This window comes from Penaeus japonicus, unplaced genomic scaffold (assembly GCF_977035675.1).
Source record: "Penaeus japonicus unplaced genomic scaffold, GWHDUDI00000001_assembly GWHDUDI00000013, whole genome shotgun sequence".
Classification (NCBI taxonomy): Eukaryota; Metazoa; Arthropoda; class Malacostraca; order Decapoda; family Penaeidae; genus Penaeus; species Penaeus japonicus.
The window spans coordinates 25,404,176-25,414,175 of NW_028234415.1; positions in this window are offsets into that span (position 1 = coordinate 25,404,176).

Genomic DNA, 10,000 nt, shown 5'->3' on the forward strand with positions numbered 1-10,000 from the left:
GTCTGTCTCCTTGCCTCCGTTTCTGTCACCTCGTCCTTCGTCATATTGAATACATTGGCATGAGGGTTCCTCTATTTACCGAGAGAACAAAAGGGAATATTGTATCACTACATACTACAATGCAGAATGTCGCAGCGAAGTAAACGCTGGCAAAAAGGAACACAAACATATAGCGACAACCGCAAGGTACACAAAGGGAACAAAGGAAAACCCCGAGACACAACAGACGCCTCGCTGAAAAGAAAAGCACATCAAGGTGAACGTAGAAAACTAACATCAGGTGACGGAACGATGAAAGTGGCACCTAGTGACCGAAAGGAGCCTAAGCATGCTGCAGGGAAGGCGCAGGGGAGAAGTCGGGGGAGGGGGAGGGGGGAGGGGGAGACGAGAGCAGGCAGGCGAGCGTGTAAAAGGCACCCGCAAGTCAACACCTCTGTCGTCGGAAACCAATTTTTGGCTCAAACTCCTCAACTTTAAACTGTTTAGTCTCCAAACAACCGGTCAGGAAACATACACAAACAGATGTTTAATAAGGATGGTCATCGACTCACACATAGCACGTCCACGAGCTTAAACCAAACCTTCATTACTAAGCAGCAAAATATTCCACACGTCACTTTTCCACTACAGATTTGATTCAGATAACATGCCAGGCAGCACATAGAGACGCAATGAGCAAATATATATCCTCATTGTCAACATCTCTTTCATTACTGCAGAACTCCAGAAGGGTTGCGACCGAATATTTATACTTGCGTGTTTTTTTTTTGTTTGTTTTTTTTTCTTCCTTTTTCCAGAGATGCTCTGCAATCATTCTCGTAACACTTGCCACCTCACTCGAAAAAGTATTATTATTTTTTCTCAGTTTCCTACTGATAACTTACTCTAGATAAATGTATGATATATTGAGCCATCAAAGGAAGAGATACCACGAAAGGACGTATTTATTATCTTTTATCAACTCCTAACATACATTTATTATTCAATCAACATCATGATAAAGACCTTCTTAATCAGTGTCTCAAATACAATGAACAATCAAAGCCAAAACACACGCAAGTCCGCATCCTTCTTCACATAGCTAGCCACACTCTCAACATCTAATCACTTCTAATAGTCCTCAATTAAGCCTTCTAACACTTGACATTTACCCACCAGGAAGTCATCAGCCTGGTATGACTTCACCCATCTACTCAAAATTCCTTCCCTCTCTCCGAACCATTTACAATCTCCGAAATCATTCTCTAAATTCGGCTGGCCTCTCCCGACTACCAAACAGATTTTGACATTCCAATCTGATTTCCGATTCGCTCCATTCAATTTGAAAATTCAGCAGTTTGCAAATCCCAAAAGCGCAGATGCACATTACAGCCAGAGCGGCGGCGGGGTCCGCGTGTCACCCCCAACAGGATATTTCGGCGAGAATTGCGCGATTTTAGATACTGTTTTGGTGGACCAATTTCGTGGTGATATGATACGTGGCTGATGTATATTATAAATGGATCGATTTAATTACGCTCGAGTGCTGTATATGCAGATGGTATTTCGCTGCAGGAATTTCAAATATCCGCAGGGATAACTTATTTATTTGTGAATACTTGGCCGACTGTTGTCCATTTACTGACATGCGCATATTGCTGGATCCTCATATCCGTTCTAAGGTGAGTAGCTGACACTTGAAATGTATCTCCTAGAACACTAAGAGATGCAATCTCTACTTTATGGTTTGAGCATCTACCAGGAAATAGTTTCGGTTGTGAAGTATCAGCGCATGTGTGTGTGTAGGTATGTGCGAATGTGGCTACTATCAGTGCGCATGAATGCATGCGTGAGCCTCCATATGCATGTATATTTATTTGCCTACAGAAGATTGCTTTTGCAGATACGAGTTTCTATTCATGAACGTGCAATGTTGCAAGTTAATAGTCCGATTTCTTGCAAGAACATGCAAATATATGAGCTTTTGAACCTGTTATTGAATTTCCAAATGCTTCGTTACGTTTGTATGCACATGTAAGAATATAAATGAGAACGTAAATGACTGTGTGTTTGTATATGTATGTTTGGATGCCTACGGATGTGCAAATACCGTTCGCGTTCCATTTCCTGACGACGGACTGTGGGTTTACATCGCTTGGCGTCTGCAGGAACACGCCCATATCTACATACCATACTTCTACAGTCTACATCGGTGGAGAGTTAGGAACATAAGTGAAAGGAAAGGAAATTTCATGTTGGTATAAAAAAGTATGATATATCTAAAAAAGCATCTTATTATTATTTCATTTAAAATGACAAATACGTATTATCTTTTTTTTAACTTAAATATATAATTTTGAGATATAAATGATCTTCAACTTTACTTTCAAACTCCTCTCATTCCGTTATATCTTTGGCAATGACAGTTTCCACCGCCGCCCATGTTATAAACAAACACCCTTTTCTCTCTGTGAAATCGTTCATCTCCAGCACAGTTCGCACCACGAGTCATGGCCTCACTGCATTGTGATCTCGATTTCTCTTCAACCCTTGGCTTTTTCTCCCTACAACTCCTCCCTATTTCGCTTTCCTCTGTGCCCATTCTTCCCCTATATCCCCCCTCCCCCCTCCCCCTGTATTCGAACGTGGTCCTGCACGAGGAAAATATTGGACGGCGCCCCCGCGACATGGCTGGGCCGTGTAGGGAGCGGGGCCGGCTTGAGGAAAAACACAGCCTGCGTGTCAACAGGGCTAAACTGTCGGCCTACACAGCGCTTACTTCCCTCGTAAAGTGAACTAGTGAGGGGAATTTGCTAGCGGTGAGGGGGAAAATATGAGGATGGAGAGAAATGCGAGAGGAATTATGACAGATAACTTGGCGAAGGGTGACGGGTTCGAGGGAGCGGAAGGTCCAAGTTATGGTGAGTGGCTGAGGTTTCGTGTTTTTGTTGGGGTGGCGGTCGAGATGTAAATTTGGAGTGTTCCCCGTAGATTTTTCCCCACCGCTTGGAATAGCTGAAAGGAAAGCGAATAGCGAGTGAATTGGCTGAGAATCTTTTACTGTGTTTGTGCTGCAGGGAACGAAAAATTAGAAATTGACCTGTGCACAATATTTCACAAATTGATAACGAAACATAAAAATCGAAAAGACAAACTAACAAAGCGTAAGAAATGTGGAATTTACGGAATACGCTATAACTTTTAGGAATAACAACAGAATTCAAAATTTAAAAAAAAAAAAAAAAAAAAATCTGTATATATATTCTATTCTCTCTGAACCAGGATGGGTAACCCGAACTTCGTTGTTTAAAGAGAAACGGAAATTCTGAAAATGAAATTCTTGAACTATAAATTAATTTTCGTAGATTTATGAAACCTTGGAACGATCAAGCAGTAACTCCTATTCTTGGGGATGACGTTAAAAGCATACTGGTTGATATATCTGTGTTTATAACGATTATTAGGAGGAGAAGGATGATTGTATTCAACAACGATATCGCCAATTATAACAATGATGATTATAATAATGATAATGACGGTAAATACTACGATGGCAACGAGAAATAAGGTAATGATGTAAAAAAAATGAATGAATAGAAGATCAATAAAACTAAAATAATAACAGTGATCTCAACAATAAACATAACACCATCGCCATCAATTCTAAAACTAGTAATGTTTGTACATGCTAAATACTTTTTTTTTTCTTTTACTTGGAAATCCCATAACAATATAATTGATAACATCAAAATCAACAATAAAAGGGAGATACTAACATCAATACTTATAGTATTGTTTCAATAATAATTATTATTATTATCATAATAAGACAAAACAAAAAATATTTATATGAGATAGCAAGAGTACTGAGTAGTATTTAAGAGAATTATGAGAATTATATCAATGCTAATAGTAACAGTGGTAAGATGATAATAAACATTATAATGATAATAATAACAATACGGTAGTAGTTGCAATGGTAATAATGATAATAGTAATTCAATAATCATATTGATGATAATAACAAAAACAATAATAATGGCGACAACAAGAACAATGATGGTACAATAATAATCATAATGATAACAATAATGAGGATAATGATTATAACAAAGATAACGATAATGATAATGATAATACTAATACTAAAACCACTAAAGACATTAATGGTTATGATAATAATGACAATAATGATAACAAAATCAATAATAACAACAATAATAAGGATTATGAAAAATAATCATGATGATGAGGATGAGGATGGTAATTGCAATGGTAATGATAATGTAATAATGTAATTGGTATCATCATTATCATGATCAACTTTATTGTTACAACCACTATTGCCATCATCATCATAATGATAACGATGGCATGATGATAATGGTAATAGTAATGCTAACGGTAATGATAATGATAATGATAATAACAGTAATTGTAATACGAACGATGATAATGAATGGCATAAGATAATTACACGGTACGATCATTTAACAGTAACACATCACGTAGAATAGTGAATGTAACAAAAGCTCTTCATAAAAACAGTAGATGTTCCTGTATGAGTTCTTCAAGCTAAATCTAGTCAGTTGTGTGATATAAATAGCACTATAAGGCTGAGTCTCCGGGACGTATACTCGTTCGTTCACACATGCGTAGACACACACACACACACACGTATGTGTGTACATGTGTATATATGTATACACACGCACACAAACACACACAAACACAAACACAAACACACACACATACATACACACACACACACACACACACACACACACACACACACACACACACACACACACACACACACACACACACACACAAACACACACCCACACACACACACTCACTCACTCACTCACTCACTCACTCACTCACTCACTCACTCACTCACTCACTCACTCACACACACACACACACACACATACACACGTATGTGTGTACATGTGTATATATGTAAACACACACACACACACACACACACACACACACACACACACACACACACACACACACACACACACACACACACACACACACACACACACTCACACACACACACTCCCATCCACACACTAGCTTTCCACACACCTACCGCCTTAAAGAAATCACAACGGAGAAGCCCTCGCCTCGACCCAGCCAACGCCCCCGTATTTCAAAATCTCTGGCTAGACGAGAAATCCCCCAAACAAGCTACGGCGACGCGTCAAATCTGATAAAACACGAAGCTAGGAAATTTGGAGTATATTCCTGGAAATGTGGGGGAAAGATTGAAACTCAGGTGGACATGTCAAGGGAAAACTTTGGCGAGTGTGAAACTCAGGCGCCACGCAGGAAAATAATAGTTTGCATGTCAACAAGGCTAAACTGCGGACAACAAAGCGCTTACTCTATCCCTCCAAACTGACGGAGTATTTAGAGATAAACCAACGCGGGTGTTTAGGAGTCCATGGAGAGCTGGTTATTTTGAGATCATCGCTAGGCCTTTCCAAACTCTTAAAGGGAGATGTATATAGGTGAATGTTGATTGAATAATGCAATTGCTTGTTGCTAAGGCGAGTTGGTTCGTTACTCTTTTGCGTTATGTCTATGGGCCTACCGTGATGAAAAGAAAATCACTGTGCCATTTGCCTTTGATATCAAGTTACAGTGTATTATCAATATCTGTCGATTATTATAATTATTATCATCATTATAATCATTATTGATATTATAATCAATATCATAATTACTATTATCATCACCTCATCATCATTATCATCATAATTGTCATTATCATTATCATTATGATTATTGCTATCTTTAACAATGGTATTTATTACCATTAACTTTCTTTTTTTTACTCTTATCATAAATATTATCAGCAGAAGCAACGTTAATGAATATTCTATTTCCTATTACTTTCATTAACATTAGAAGTATTATCATTATCATAATCATGACCATCATTAATAATATACATTAATAGTATATTAATGTCATTAATGGTGTTTAGTGATAATAGCATTGGTAATATCATCAGTATCATTATTACTATGCGTATTGTAACTCTTATCATCATTATCGTTATTACTATCGTTACTATCATGATTGCTATTGCTATCATTATGTTTTCATTATCATTATCATACTATAGTTATTATGATTAGTATCGTTATCATTATCATAATTAGTAGTGCTATCATTATTAGTATCATTAACATTATCATCACTATTATTTTCATCATTATTATCGCTATTGTTATAATTATCATGTTCATTGTTTATCATTATTATCTTTATTAATATCATCATTATCACCATTACTGTTGTTATTATCATTGTTATCATCATTATCATTATTATCACCATTATCATTATCATTGTTATCATCATTATCATTACCATTGTCATCATTATTTTAAACATTATGTTAATTATCAAACTTTTGCATCATCCTTATTGCTATCAGCATCGCCATCATTACCAAACTGCCGATACAAATCATCGTAATTCAGCCACAACGACATTAAGATCCATTTCTCGCACGATGACTCCCTGGCACTTCAAAACAATGATGTTATCCTGAACAACAAAATTCCCCAACCTGACACGGGAACGCCGGCACCCCACTTTCCGCGGCGCTGTGTACATGCAGGCGCGGAGATTTCCACGGTGAGCCAGGATAACACGAGTAAACAAAGAAGACACGTTATTAAGAAAACTTGAGCGAGTGTGAGGCGCGCGTCGGAGCCAAAGCAAAACACCAACGCTGTGTCAACATTCACTAAACCGCCTCCTACATGGCCTTCCTGTTACCCTCAGAGCGAAAGGGGGTGAGGGGGAGAGGACTAAGGGGTTGGGGTGGGGGGTTAAGGGAAGGGGGTAGGAGGGATTGGGGGTTAGGGAAGGGGGTAGGAGGGGTGGGGGTGAGGGAAGGGGGTAGAAGGGGTGGGGGTGAGGGAAGGGGGTAGGAGGAGTGGGGGTGAGGGGAGGGGGTAGGAGGGGGGTGAGGGAAGGGGTAGGAGGGGGGGGGCGATCCGCGGGTTTGCGAGTAGGAAGAAGGGAGAGTGTGATAATAAGGTGTGTGGGGGAAATGTGAAAAGAGTTGGAGGAAGGGAGGGGTGACAGGGAAGGAGACATCAAAAGGAAAAAGTTTGTGTTCCGCAATTCGAAGGAAATATCTAAATAAAGTGATTGGTCGCTAAGTAAAGTTATTGGTATTTATAAGAACATCTACAATAAAAAGAAAATGGTTAGCAATCTCTCTATATATAATGGCAAACGATTATTGTCATTGCATATCAACACTAGTGAAGATGACGATGGTGTGTGACCGAAGCAACCTTACTTTGCCTCTAGTATCTATAATGTTTGTATGCATACTTGTGCCCGTGTGTGTCTGCTTCAAATGGGACGCAGACTCGAGACAGATTTTTATCTTCAATACTATCATAAGTGCACGAATATCGGTTACTAATTTACCTCGACAAAATCGGCAATGCTAATACAAGGCGAGATTGTACACGATGTAAGTTCTCGTCCACAGCTTCTTAGACAACCAGTTCTCGAGGCTCTAATATCCCACCCGAATCCCTGCTTGCTTTTAACATACTTGAACTACATTCTGCCAAGCATCATCAAAGATATCCTGTTGTTGCTTCCCACAAAAAAGTTGTAAGGTTATACAAACATCATTCCTTCCTAATGCAGTCGATCCTCGAGAAACCGGCAGTATTGAGGGGAATTTAAAGCATCCATATTTGATGAAGGTGAAGTGATATTAAGCAGCCAAATGGCGATATGTTAAGTATATATACACTTTACACATTTGTATATATAAATGCATGCCTGCACACATATAGACGTGGCCAAAGTCACTCTCTAGTTCTCTCTCTCTCTCTCTCTCTCTCTCTCTCTCTCTCTCTCTCTCTCTCTCTCTCTCTCTCTCTCTCTCTCTCTCTCTCTCTCTCTCTCTCTCTCCATAGATATGTATATATATATATATATATATATATATATATATATATATATATATATATATATATATATGGATAGACAGATATGCATATACATATATAACATATGAATATATAAATATATATATACATATATAATATATGTATGTTTATATATACATATATAATATATATATATATATATTATATATATAATATATATATATATATATATATATATTATATATATATTGTATATGTACACACACACACACCCATATATATATATATATATATATATATATATATATATATATATATATATATATATATATATAGTGAATATATATGTATATATATGTATATTGTATATATGTATATACAGTATACATATGTACATATACATATATATAGATATGTGTATGTATGTATATATGTATATATATGTATATATATATATTTATATATATATAAACATGTATGTATGTATATCACAAAAGGATTACAATCAAAACTGAAAAATCGGGAGCAACTCTGTATAACGCCTGCACTCTCAGCACCGGTGTGTTTACAACCTCCCTTGCCCAAGGTCACTCGACGTTACATACCTGCCTTGGTCCGTTCGGTTGGATTTTTTTACTCTCCTTTTTTCTCGGCCTTATCAAACTCGAGGCACGCACGGATCATCTGGCGGCAGCGTCGCAACCAATGCTAGAGCACCGTGTCACGAACATCGGCGGGATTCGACACGGCGCCCGCATGCACATACTGTTCGACACAATCGCTGTGCAAACACCGAGTAAAAGATCGGAACACGCTAACGTTTGCCCGAAGGGTTTTGTTGTTTTGGGAACGGTGGCTTATGTCTTCCTTGGTGTCTATCGCTGTTATTGTAGCTACAGTGGCAGTTTTGTAGTACTGGTATACATGGTAGTTGTTGCTATTACTGTTTTTCTTGTTGCTGTTAGTGCAATTTTAGAAAGAAAAGTAGCATCGACACAGAAAGTTTACCATTGCTATGAAAAAAATAACGTACAAATGTAATAGCATTAGAATAAGCAATAACAATCAGTTGATGGTGTCACGGAAATAGCTATGAGTTTTGTAAAAATAATCGTAAAAATAATGATGGTGATGGTAAACAGAACAAAACAAATAAAGATACTCGAGTTCAGCATTAACACGATGGCTGAGGTTACGATGGATCTATCCTCTCCAAGACAAATTTCTAGCACTGGCCACGTGTTTGAATCATTGGAAAACAGGGAAATATTCGTGCCCCATTCTAAGTGGCGATACCTGCAATGTCTCAAAGAACCTGATTTAGATATCAGCGTGGTGTAATGAGCGAGCTAGTGCAGAAGAAGCAGCATTAACACTGGTGAAACGATTATTTACAGGAAACAAGTTTGTATTCTTGAAAACGGACAAACTGCATGTGAGCAACTCCCGAAGACACTTGCTGGCCTTTTAGATAGAGCTCTAGAACGAAACCAGTCCAAGGGTTTCAGTCTGCACGCAGAATATACTGTAAACCAGTGTTATGGTTGGCCAGTGGGACACCTATCAGGTAAATGCTTCATGCAAATGCCCATTTGGATAAACGCCCAGTATTGTGCGACGCGAGAGGTTTTCTCTTCATTTAACAGTGCATATCAGCCAAAAAAATGTCACTTAATTCCACTGTAAGCAAACTTTCTGTCATGGGTGAAAAAATTCAGTTCTTATTAAAGGAGACCAATAGCTATGGAAACCTCATTGATACACAAATTGACATTGGCGATAAACCCAAAGCAGCACAGAATAGCCAGTGAGATGAAAACAACAAGAGAAGTGGTGGTTATTCAGACGGACATGTGTTTAAGAATCACTGACCTCTTTCCTGGAAAGAAGTCATCTTGGAATCCCTGGTTAATGTCCCGCCTTTTTTGTCCTTTTGCGTCTGTGGAGAAGATCATTTTGTGTGTATGTGTTTTTCTATCTGCCTCTCTCAGAGCCGATGTAAAACGCTATGCATAACAAGGAATATTGATTCTAATTAATGACGCAAGATGCTGATATCAAATGTCTTTTCA